The sequence below is a fragment of the Aristolochia californica genome, unplaced genomic scaffold (assembly GCF_029961685.1).
Source record: "Aristolochia californica isolate CCGP_79_NKW_82.1479 unplaced genomic scaffold, dmAriCali1.0.hap1 SCAF_1, whole genome shotgun sequence".
Classification (NCBI taxonomy): Eukaryota; Viridiplantae; Streptophyta; class Magnoliopsida; order Piperales; family Aristolochiaceae; genus Aristolochia; species Aristolochia californica.
In genome coordinates this window covers 59135140-59146491 of record NW_027181770.1, presented here as the reverse complement: position 1 = coordinate 59146491, position 11352 = coordinate 59135140, and the positions used below count along the sequence as shown (strand labels likewise).

Sequence of the window (11352 nt, the reverse complement as noted above, 5' to 3'; positions counted from 1 at the left end):
TTCATTACTTTATATTTAATATAATAAAATAATGAATATTTTTAAAAATATTTTTATAATATAATTAATACCTTACTTTATCGATTTAAGATATTATTAATTCAAAATAATATTTTTTAAAATTTTAATTTAGTTTTTAAAAATCTTATTTTTAGGTACATATTTTATTACCTTATTTTTTATAAATAAAAAATAAAAAAATTATATTAATTAATTATAGAATCATATTCTTACTTATTTAACCCCTTCGATTAAAGATATATTTTTAATTTAAAATATTTTAAAAAAAATGTTATTTATTGGTACGAGTTTCATTACCTTCTATTTATTGTAATAAAATATCAGAATTTTATATTAATCAGTAAAAAAATCTTTTAATTTGATTAACACCTTTCATTACCAATAAAAGATATTTTCTAACTAAAAATTTTATTTAAAAAATTAATTTAGTGTTTAATATTTTTTTGTTGGTACACTTTTTATTTTCTTTTATTTATTGTAATAAAATAAAAAAATTATATTAATTATTTTAAAATTTTTATATCAAAATATTTTTCAAATTAGCAATCTCTTGCAATTTTAAAAAATTATATAATTTGATTTCCTTGATTAATATAATTAGAAATCCTAATTGAAGTATAAGTATTTTATTAGAAATAAAGGACAAACAATAAATAGAGGAGGTAAGACTATCAGATTATCTACTTCAAATGAAGCATATTTATTGTGTAAATATCTTACTTTAATAAAGGTATTCAAGTTTTAAAATAAATAAGTTTGAAGTTAACCCGATCTCCCTGTAAACGGATATTCCCGTTGAAGTCGACTACAGTCCTTACATAATGAAGCAATTCAAACAACCAGAAAATATTCAAGGTGAGAGCTTTACGTATCAAATTAAAGATTTTTCATTATAATTTTTAGAAAAAACAAGTCATTTGGTATTTTGAGCTATATTATGTGAGATATCAACACCTGAGACTATAAATGTTAGTTCTACCAAAACTTTCTTCTTTGAGCCTATTTGACCTAACCCTCTATTTTCTTTCTATTATTACCTAAAACCCCTAAAAAATATCTATTCACTATTCTCTACATGTTTCATCTCAATCTTAAGTTCTATTAAAAAATAAAAAAATAAAAATTTCCTTACATCTTAGGAGAAACCTACTCTTCCCCATATTTTCCCTCCCAACATCCCTAATTTTTCTCCCAATATATTTTTACACAACATCCCCAAGGAGATTTGCTGTGAACCACTCCTGGAATTCAGAAACGATGAAGAACATCCTTGCTACCTAAGAAGATTCTTGTCTTCATGTAGGACCTTCCTCTTCTACTTCTAAATTTTCCAACACCACTGTGATGAGAAAGCTTGAAGCCATTTCTTCTATTTATAGGTTCTGGAACTGGAGAAGTTGATTTCAACTCCACACAAAGCCTTCATCAGTGACTCCATAAGAGACCTTCCCTTCAATCTTTCTATCCTCTGGTTCCCCATCTGGAATATATTCTGGTACATATAAAAAAGAAACAGTTCTGACGGTGCATTCATATAAAGGAGTCTCTTGGAAAGCTTCTGGATTTCCCCTTTTTCACTGAATTTGCTGGATGCATTTAACCAGTAAGAGAGAGACCATTATTCCTCTGGATGTTATTATTCTTTGATATCTCTTGCAATCTTCTAAGGATGAGAATGGATGAGAATGGATGAGAACGGATGAGGAATGGGCATTTCAAATTCCAGTACCCCGTCCAGGAGATAGGGAAGCCAGGTGCAAATTAAAAAGGCAAAATGAAACCCATTATTCTAAGGCTGCAAAGAGTCTGGTTTTACTGTAATGATTATTTGAATTTTCTCAAAGAAAATTTTTAAAAAATATTTTGTTTGGTTGGTGACTGAGAAAAATATTTTCTTCCAAATTTTACGTGGAAATTTCTTTATTGTTATCTATTATTGATAATTTCATAGTCTAAAGTCCAAGGGAGAGGCCATAACCTGCTTTCATCACCGGTGAGGGAAGCAAAGCCCCTCCCTCATTGGTGTCAAAAGGGCTATACCCCTCACCATGCTTTGAAAATGGGGGAGGGGTGGCATCCTTCCCCATTCTTTTTGTTTGGGGCTCGAGGACTTTTATACCCTAGTTGTATACCTTGGATTTGCTTACTGGTTTCCGCTTCAACCCGAGATCCTTGTAGTTAAAGAGTATAGGATCTCTTGCACCATTGGATTGGTTCATCCATGGGATTCCACTATTATAAGAGCTAGTAAGTCAAGTTTAGTTCTAGTCATTTTGACCTGCTGTTTTTACGTAGATGATTAGTAAAAAAAGCAGTAGGAACTGAAATGAACAATGTAGTCGCAAGAACTGCGAAAATATTTCATAATCTCATCATTTATTCGCTTCACGATAACTCAGGATCTCATCCCATTAGAAAAATATATATATATTTCTCCCATAAATTCAATGGATGCATTCTATAGTTGATACTGAATCGGATCAATATAATGACTAACAATATCTGATCAATTAAATTGATTCATCATCGAGAATTGAATAGTATAACATAGGAAGATATTTTGACCATACCAACTAATCAAGAATATCATTGAATTTCTCCTATTGTTGGGTTATAAATGCTCTATAGAATCGAATTCTAATGGATAATATAGTATTTGGCATTTTAAGTAGAAGGAAAACATAAGGCAATGTATAAATGAAAGAGACAAATGATTCTAGGAGGGGTTACTCGTCTTCCTAATTTTCCACACAAGAGAAAGGATACCATTTACTGAAGAAATCTGAGTTGCTGCTTCCTGTCTGTTCAGACTTTCTGTTGTTTATCTACTGCAACAAGCTGATTCAAGAAGAGAAAGGATCTAGCATGAAAGATAAGAGCTACTCAGTTTAGCCAAGGAGACTTGCAGTGAACCACACCAGGACTTTAAGAAACGATAAAGAGAGTCCCAGAGGCCTGAGAAGAGGCCAAAGGCAAGTCATCCTTGGCTACCTAAGAAGGCTCTTATCTTCATGTAAGACCTCCTCTTCTCCTTCTGAGTCTTCTACCAGCACTGGGATGAGAAAGCTTCATGCCAGTCTTCTCTATTTATAGGTTGAGCAGCTGCAGAAGTGCGTTTGAAGTCAACATGCCTCATCAGTGACTTCTTACTGGATCCTCCCTTCAAACTGTCCACTGATCTCTGGTTCCCTAAGAAGAACATATTCTGGTCCATAAGGCTTCATCGAAATGCACTGGTTATGACCCTTTTCCCCTTTGAAGTAGTATAAGAAGCAAATAATTCTGGCACTTTTTCTCCAAATAAGTCCTTGCCCAGCTTCTGGATTTACCCTTTTTATTGCATTTGCTAGCTCTAGCAGCTCCCATCTGACATGGCCTCCACTGGAAGGCAATGGTTTTGGCCATTAACAGAGGCCATATTCTTTCTCTGGATATTTTGGACAGGCTCGCTCTTTGGTGTCTCTTTAAAGCATTGTGGATGAGAAGGGATGAGGAATGGGCATCTGATCAAGTCCCATCAGTGCACTTTCCAAGTCAGATATGAGGTGCGTAGATAGGGTGGCCAATGATGGCTGGTATCCCTCTAGAGGTGCACCAGTGGTAAAATAAATACTCTCTTGTAGGGTTTCAATGAGGCTGGTTAGAGTCACACGCTAATGGCGAATTGCTTTTGGAAGAAAATGAGAGAAAAAGGGGTAAACTCAGGTAGTAAATTCCTTAGGTAGAAATTATTAACACCAAGGGAGAGTTAGTCCAAAATGAAGTGAGATAAATTACTCTTGCATTATTTAGTTCATTAGATTAAGGGGTTAGTGTACAATGAATTACACTTCAAGTAAATCATGTCAATTTATTCGCTCAGGCAAAAAACGGTTTGGATTTCAGATTTGTTTTGCGAATCAAACACTTCAAGAGCGGGATGCACATTGCTCCTTCCCCCAGCGATCCTTTGGCCAATGTTTTTTTCTCTTCTCCCCCCCCCCCCCTATCGGCCTTCCTCCCTCCATCGCAGAGTATAGGAGGCTGACCCTCTCAGCCTCCTGGCATCTCTTCTCTCTTGGCCTCTTGACTTCTCTTCTCTCTCAACCTCCCTCTCGACCTCCGTCGCAGAGCACGGGAGGCCGAGCCTCTCGGCATATCGTCAAAGCGCCGCCTCTGTCGCCGTAGTCTCACGCCATTGAGGAAGACAATGGTTTAATTTTTCCTAAGTTAGAAAAAATTAAACCATCGTCATAAAAATAATAATTTATATAGTTTATTTATAAAATAACTATATTTATTTATTTATATATTTATTTTATAATTACTATATTAAATTAGTGATTTAATAGTCATAATTAAATTATTGTTAAAATAAATATTTGATAATTTTTTTTGGTTTAATTATCTCATTGCTATAATTAATTAAACCAATGGTTTTAAATTTTGTGATAATATATTATTAATTAATAATACATAAAAATATATATTATGTTATTGATAAATATATATATATATATATATATATATTTATTATATAATTTTTTATTATTGTATTAAATTAGTGGTTTTAAATGTTAAAACATATCTTATGTTATTAAAAAAATAATTTATTTATTTATAATATTCGCATATGTTATTTTTTATTTTATTTTATATATTTATTTATAATAATTTATTCTAGTCATACGTAATTATTGTATTAATATATAATAAACTATAATAATTAAGTAATATAATTTTTCATTAATTAGGATATTAATATATTCTAATACTACACGTTAAATCACTTATAAGTGTAGTAACCATGTTTATTTTGGTTAATTATCTGTTTAGATATATATTCTATTTAAGTATATTATAAAAGGTTACTCATTTTCTTATTTATATCATACTTTTTATTTGGGGGTACTAACACTGGAATCTATTTTCCAGTGCACTTGAACTCGTCTACACTAACACCCAAGGATGAGTTGAAGTTGAATCAATTCATTTAAGATGAATTGAATTATTTACTTCATTTCAAGTTCATTAGAGAGTAAAACCCCCCCTAAAGGTAGAGAGAAGAGAAAGAGAAAATAAAGGAAGTTCATTTTCTCTTGTTTGGATGTCCATGGAAAATAAAAAAAGAAATATAGTTTCTTTTGTTTGGCTACATGTGAAAAATCAAAAATAAAATTGTTAGAAGATGGGCTTTCTACCCACACGACCAAGGAAAGCCACAAGATGGGCCCAAACACATAAGAAGTAGGACCCACCATGATTACCACGTACTGACATCCTTATCACATAAGTTGGAAGATTAAGAAGGACTCACAAAGATAACCATGAGTTGACATCTTTATCTTATGGTCATGTCATAGAAAAGTTATAGTTTGAGTTATGTTTATGTTAAGGCTTATAAGTGTTAGAGTTTGGGTGTAATTGAGATAAAAGTAGTTTTATTGTAATTGGACTCTATTACTTCCCTCTATTATATATATATGTTCATGTACTCTAATTATAACAAGTTAATGAAATCAATGAAGTATTTCTATTTTTCATAAATTTAAGAAAAAAATAGTAATATTTTAATTTTTTATGATTAAAAATTTCTCTCAAATTTCTATTTCTTTTTTTTCCTCCCCATATTCCATCATTTTGTAAGAGAAAATTTATTAATTAAGTGAGAAAGTAATTTTCTCTTCTTTTTTTTTCTCTAAATGATTATCTGCTACTAAATAACATAAAATACTCTTCTCTCCCCTTTTATTTTAATTATTTTTTTTTCTTTAGGTTCCAAATAGGCCCTTAGACATACCACAACCAAGGAAAAAGTCATCCCATCAAACCAACTTAATATTATTCAATTAGATCAATTGTCAAGACTTAGGGGATAAACTTAGCAATAAGCTCATATTGGGGCCAGATCTAACCTATCCAAAACCGTTTTTGGCAGACTTAGGGCATGTTAGACCCTATTGAAAAGAGGTTCAAATTTGACCAATTGAAAATTTATCCAAATAGAGCCTAAACATAGGACTCTCCAACTCGATTCCAAGGCTAATGTGGATGTTAAATTATTGGTGATAGACTAAAATATCATGATTTTATCACATATCTTTCATTTTTGTGGAAAATTTTGCTGTTTTTAAAACCGAATCGACCCAAAACCCACCCGCTTCCAGTCTTACTCGTGGATCTCAGTATCCTCCTCCGTTTTTGGGTAGAAGGTTTTGCAGAGGTTTTAGCCTTTCAGGGTCTTCCATAGGTCTAGGGTTCCGATAATGGCAGCTTCCATGGCCCGAGGTTCTTCCTTCCTGAAGTCAATTTGGTGTACAAGACCGAGTGCGTCCTTTCTGAGGTCTTCACCGTCTCGAATTAGCCCTTCCTCTCCTTTTCCGTCAAGGTATACGCTGCAAACTATTGCTCCTTTCGCTCTCCCAATGTCTCTCTCTCTCTCTGTCTGCTTTTATTGAATAAATTCGTTTTACAGAGGTTTACAACGGAAATCAGTTGTATTAAACTCGTTGCTCCCTCTTCACTCGGCAATCGCGTCATCTTACCTTGTTTCTAGACTCCCGAGTGAGGCGGCCCCCTCTTTTGAAGGTATTGTCTGAGCCAACGATTCTTTTGACTCGCTGTTTTATATATGTATAAATGCTGCCTCAAGTTGTTGTTGTGGCATTTTGTTGTTAAATCCAAATAATAAGGTTCTCGTTAGATTAACTAGATTTGATAAAATCAGCTACAGGCAAGTCCCCTACTGACTGATAAATGAGAAATTCATTGGTATGTTTGATGCATACTGGATTATCCACTACATGTCGTAGACATTGCTGTTTGAGCAGATTCTCACATTTTAGTTTTGAGGCATTGAGCTCTATACATTACTAGACAATCTACCGGATACGGATAGCAGTTTTTTCTTGAGATATTCTGCATAGCTTTTGTTACGTGTTTCTTCCTTTTGAGGAATTTTTTTATGTTAAATTAGTTCCAACTTGGAAGAGCAAAATTGTCATATTCACAACTCGTGTATAGGTTAAATTGTGCTGTCTGAGAGGAAATTCATGTAACTTATTCGAAAGTCCGGTTTTAAGCTTCAAATTGTAGAAACTTTGGATCTTAAGAGCTACCCTGTTTATGAGCAGCAACGAAAATCTATTAACCCCAATATTGATCATAGTCAGCATCACCGCTGATGTGCTGAATACATTAGTCTAAATGATTAATGACCCCAATACTAAATCATGTTGCTATCCATCTCTTTGAATGATTTGAGCACATATCATAAGCATGTGAAGAATATATGCTAACATTCAGCATTTTTCTGATGGGATCAATGCTGTGGTTTAAAACTTCATTCCAGAAAAATTTAGAAGGGTGAGATATAGGATGGAAAAGTTTGCATTCTAGAACATATGATTAGTATATATCCCTTGCTTTATGATTTTTCAGTATCTTTTCCAGCCTATGAATATATCATTTCTTGTTCAGTTTTGTGAAATAAATTCTGACTGAACTGCTTTGCTTATTTCACATCACATGAGATTGTAGTGTATAAGTCATCATATGTCACCCTTTTGTACTCGAGGGGCATATCAGCATGTGCTTCAATACTCTCTCTCTTTCTCTTTCCTGTGTCTATTACCTCCCAATGAGATGCTGCTGTCACGCCTCAGTCTTCTGTACATAAACATTGCAGTACTCTTAATTATGTAATTAAGTTGTTGGTGCTTTGTTGCCTTCAAGACCTCTCCAACCCTTTTTCTTTTATTTAACTTTCTATATTAGAAGTTGCATGTTCATCATTCATATACTAGAAGCTGCAACTGCTTCAAGTGACCTTTTACCCCCTTTTCCATGCCATGTCTACAGCCTATATTAAGAAAATAAAATTTTGTGGCTGGTGTCTTTTTACCCAAATGAAATTAGTTAACTTTACTAGCTTCTTTAGTATATCCCTTCTCTTTTCTAATTATTTTTTTGCATGGTCTCTTGAAAATAAAATTGTTTATGTTTTCAATAACTTTATCTTTTTAATTAATTTAAAATATTTAATTTTTCAGATAGATTCCCAGTAATCATATTATCATGGGTTCAATCACTGGGTCCTTTTGGTTTGACCTGCCTAATCCAGATCTTGAACATTGATACAAATATCATCAATAAAATTTTGGTATTAAAGTTAACTTTTTTGGTATTAGCACGATTTACTATCATGATTCAAAAGAAAGTGATTTATTATCCATAAATATGTAACATTAGAATTTATTTGTCCGTCTCAGTGCAGTTATATATGTGTATATCTACATACATACATACATACATATATATATATATATAAAGGAATCTACTTGATGAGGGCCATGGTTGTATTACTGCTTTACTAGCTAGATTTACATCTGTGGTCATTTTGGCACACTCCTTGTGTTACTGGTCCATTTCTATCTCGTTTAGTCTCCATATCTTTTACATTCACTACATTTCTTGCCTTTTCTCCAATCTTTGGTTGTGTTTAACTTTTCTAGTCGCTCTAGCTATCCTGCTTATAATATAAGTTAGGGCTCTCCCGGTGTCACAGACCACCCCATTTTTTGCCATTCATTTCTCTTTATACATAGATATTTTGTTACATGACTTCAGGACTCTTTTCGCAGTAGCTTCTAAGTCTGCTTTAGTGATGGTATGAGCAGCGAGATGCCAAGGATAGCTTGAGTCAGGCTAGGATATATGTTTGAGCTGTACTCTCAATCACATCATTGAAAGGTTTTCTGTTGCATGGTCTTTGTTCAGGCCCCACAGATGGACTACTCTGGATGTCATTGTAACCAATATCTTGAATATATTTTAATAAGTTTATATATGCCTTCAAGCAACAAGGTAATGTAGGATCATAGAGTATTCTTGGTGTTCAAGTAAAATAAACCTAAAAATAGGGCAAACTTGTTGCGAATTTCAAGTTACTCTGAGAAACAAGAGAGGCAAGGTTGAACCTTTCTGGTCCTATTTCTCCAGCTGGTCACATGTAGTTCCTTAGGGGGCTATATCCACTGCCTGCTTTCCTAGAGAGCTAATAAGATCAACTGAATTCTGAACATCATTTTTTGCATATTGAACTATGCATTAGAGAATAATAAAGGAAAGGTTGGTTTCGTCTTCCTTATTCTTCAAATTGTTCTCTTTCTTGTTAGTGTTAAAAATTAATGCCATTTGTTTGTGACTTTATCTGTAGTACAACTTGATGAAAGCCTCTGACTGTTGAAACGGTCTACCATTTGAATGCATCAGATAAAAGAGTTACCGTTCATAACCAAATTGATAATTGGTTTTGAGTTTAAAAGGATTTTTCAAGTTAGTTAGTTATAAAATTTAGCATTTTCTTTTGGACACATTTTTTATAATACTGAACTGAAATCCACTTACAATGCAATTTGGTAACAAACATATGGTTAAAGCTGCATATTCGAAGCTGCAAAAGCTGACTTTCTGTAAAGTGTGATACATGATTCTTTCGTTCTTCTATTGCTGTAAGCAGTGGTTCATTTATCTGTCTGAATCCGTGCATAGTAGTAGAAACTTGAAGAATCTGCTGAAAGCTAAAGAGGGGAGTTGTTACCCAGGCTTTAGAACTAGTGCGAAATCCAATAGGTTGTGTTTTTTTTTATTGGTGTGTCAACTCATTTTTTTGGAATTTCATGAATCCTTTCGTGGTGACCTGCACGGATTCTAGTTTGCAATAAGAGCAAAATGACCAGAGCTGACTTTTCACTGGTGAAATACAGGTAGTTTTGCTAATTATGTCAGCCCCATCTGAAAATGAGTAGAAGGAAACAAGCTTTCTTCAGAAAAAGTCCTGTTTTCGACTTTTTACTGAGGCCTGACTGCCATTGTACTCAAATTTCTTCCAGCAGATGTTTCTGTGTTGGGGATTGATTGTTTTTGGATACATTTATCTGATTGATGGATGAGAAGGGGCTCGAGGGTGCGAAATCCTCTCTCTCTCTCTCTCTCTCCCCCCTATAAGCTCAGCATGCCTGTCTGTATAAAGCCCGCGAGAAATAACCACATGAGCAGCCTTTGGAAGGATTTTGCTACTGCATCGTATATATGAGAAAAATATTATACATAATATTTATAAAATAATTAAAATAACAACCATGATCGACAAGTATTATCCCAAACATTTTCTGTACTCTACTTGTCCAATGTCAAGCTTCTAATGCTGTGGGGAATATATGCTATCATGTCCAATAGGGAATTGATGCTAGTTCGTTATCCATGACATTCTTCTCGAACTGGGTTGACCCATTTTGGTGGGGGTGGTCATTGTTCAGGGGCTAGATTCGCCCCATGTAATTGCTTCCAGTCGCCTCTGATTCGCTCAATTATTTCGGCTTCTACACTGTGGGAGAGCATATCCAACAAAAGCTGAACTGAATCTCGAAGCTTGGTGGAGATCACTTTACCATCTATCTATGTATTTAGTATAGCAACAAGGTGGAGAGGAAAATCGGAGATTGCGGACATGGAAGTTCATGGAAACAGAGAGAATGTATTTGGTCATTAATTATAATGAAGATAAACCGAATAGATTGAGAATGCTTAAATTTGAAAACTGTAGAGGATGCGAAAAATCGAAGTGTTTCTTATATTCCCTACTCGCTGAACAGTTTTCATTAAATTTGATTTACTGACTTCAACGTACGAGTGTTTCTGCCGGTTTGTTAAGCTTATGTTCGAGCTAATGTAATACTTTTTCTCATTTTTAACTATTTTCAAGTGTTATTTTAATTATTTTATTAATATAATGTATATTTCATTTTAAAATTTAATCTTTTGCAAGTCGAATTTAGAAGTTGGAGTTGGATTTTAAAAACCCAAAAAAATATATATGAATACTGTGAGTAATAAGATACGATATGTATTAATGAGGGTTGATCCACTACGAAAAGTTATTTGGTGCATAACATACTAAATGGTTATCTCAGCTTGTACGTTTTTTGAAGAAAAATATTTGTATGCAGCAAACATTAAATGGACTTGACTAAGCAAAACGACATGGAGGGTAAACTCAAGTTGAACTGACATTAGGGGGGGGGGGGGGGGGGGTTAGTCTTCATTTGAATAATGTGAGGTAATTTTTTCTCCCACTCGGCTTTCTTCCCCCGATTTTTTTTCTCTCTATCTTCTCCCTCTTGGCCTCCCTCTCTTCTCCCTCTCGGCGTACCGTTGGAGCGTCGCCTCCCTCATTGTTGCCCGCTGTAGTCACCCGCCATTATCGGCGTTGAGGAAGACGACGGGAAAATTAAACCAGCGTCATAAAAATAATTATTTATATTTTTTATAAAATAATTATTTTTATTTATT

The 11352-nt window shown here is 33.8% G+C and overlaps 1 long non-coding RNA gene across 1 annotated transcript; it reads left to right on the top strand.

Moving 5' to 3' along the window:
• The first annotated feature begins 6155 nt into the window (after nucleotides 1-6155).
• LOC137963787 (uncharacterized) lies at nucleotides 6156-10545 on the top strand. Its single transcript, XR_011115243.1, has 3 exons — nucleotides 6156-6388; nucleotides 6476-6588; nucleotides 9768-10545. It is a non-coding gene; the product is annotated as an uncharacterized lncRNA (long non-coding RNA).
• Nucleotides 10546-11352: the final 807 nt, after the last annotated feature.